The sequence below is a fragment of the Cyprinodon variegatus genome, unplaced genomic scaffold (genome assembly GCF_000732505.1).
Source record: "Cyprinodon variegatus isolate N-32 unplaced genomic scaffold, C_variegatus-1.0 Scaffold1437, whole genome shotgun sequence".
NCBI lineage: Eukaryota > Metazoa > Chordata > Actinopteri > Cyprinodontiformes > Cyprinodontidae > Cyprinodon > Cyprinodon variegatus.
Genome location: NW_015151890.1, coordinates 63,135 through 64,496, shown reverse-complemented (window position 1 = coordinate 64,496; position 1,362 = coordinate 63,135).

Below are 1,362 nucleotides of genomic sequence, written 5' to 3'. Positions count from 1 at the left end.
GCAACCATGCAATGCCTCTGATCCAGATGCCTACTGTTGTGTAAACGTCAGCTGCTATGGAGAAGTGGCTGCAGAACTGGGTTCTTCAGATCCCACGTCTCCTGCATTGCACTCCCTAGTTTCCACTTGATCTGCCAATGAGTCTATGTTCACAATGCAGGTCTTGATGCGCAATTTCTGAAATCAGTTTACGTTTTTTTTTCTTTTTCTCTGAGGTCAAATATATAAAGAAACCAAAACTCTGCATTCACACATTTTACCGTAAACCTGGCAGCCAGATTGATAATCTGTATCTCTCATGAGGGGCATTCAGGTGAAACTTGAGCTGAGGTTTTTAAAGGCCACTTATAACTGTTTGTTTGTGCATTTCTTTTAACTTCTGAGATAGGGCACCTTTAAGAAAGGGGGCAGATTAGTAAAGTAATCTTTTGCAGGCAAGAGCCCCATACTCTTATATGTACCATCAAATCTGGCCTCAAACGAGATTTCCAAGTAATAATTGAGGTTTAGCATGTGCCCTCCGCACCCCTATGTCAATGAAAAGTGATGTCAAAGTTGAATAAAGTTAACTTTGCCTGTTCCCATGATCCAGCCGTAGCTCCTGGAATTTCTGAACTGGGAATATCTGAGGTAGGGCACAAACAAAGCCTCAGTTAGTTCCACCCTCAAAATGACAAAAGTTGAGCGAATGAAAGGGTCCATACACAAGAGAGACACTATAGGCGTATACAAAAATAGGCCACAAGCTTAGAGGAGAAGCATGCACAAATTCTTGGATATTGGCAACCTCATTTTATTGAATGGTAAAATTGAGCAACAGCTAACTAATGAGGCAGAAATTTGCTGGATTAGGTGTATTTTGAACGCAGCATAATCCTGAATGTGCAGTGACTCTCTTATTCACATAAACCATGTTTTGGAAATGTTGGCTATGAGCCCTGCTACAATTAGAGTATGGCATTTACCACCTTCTGCCTTTGCATTCGTTTTAATTTTGTTACAGGCTCTGTCGTCTGTATTTTACGGAGCCCCTCTGGTTACATAGGGTGAAGTTTTTTTTTTTTTTTTTTTTTTTTTTTAAGATCTATCTGGTGGCCACGACTTTTTAAGTTTAGGCCACAGCTTACTAAGGCGTGGCCATGAGATAGATAAGTTGTGGCCATAACTTATCTATCTCGTGGCCACGCCTTAGTAAGTCGTGGCCACACCTTTAAGGAATAGTACACCCAAAACATGATTAGCCTTCATTTTCTACTCACCCCCATGCTGAACACCACTCTGGAGTACTTTTTTGATATCTCAAATGCATCTGGAGATCTGGGAGGCTTCTTGCTGTCTGCTGACATTCAAATAATGGAGGTC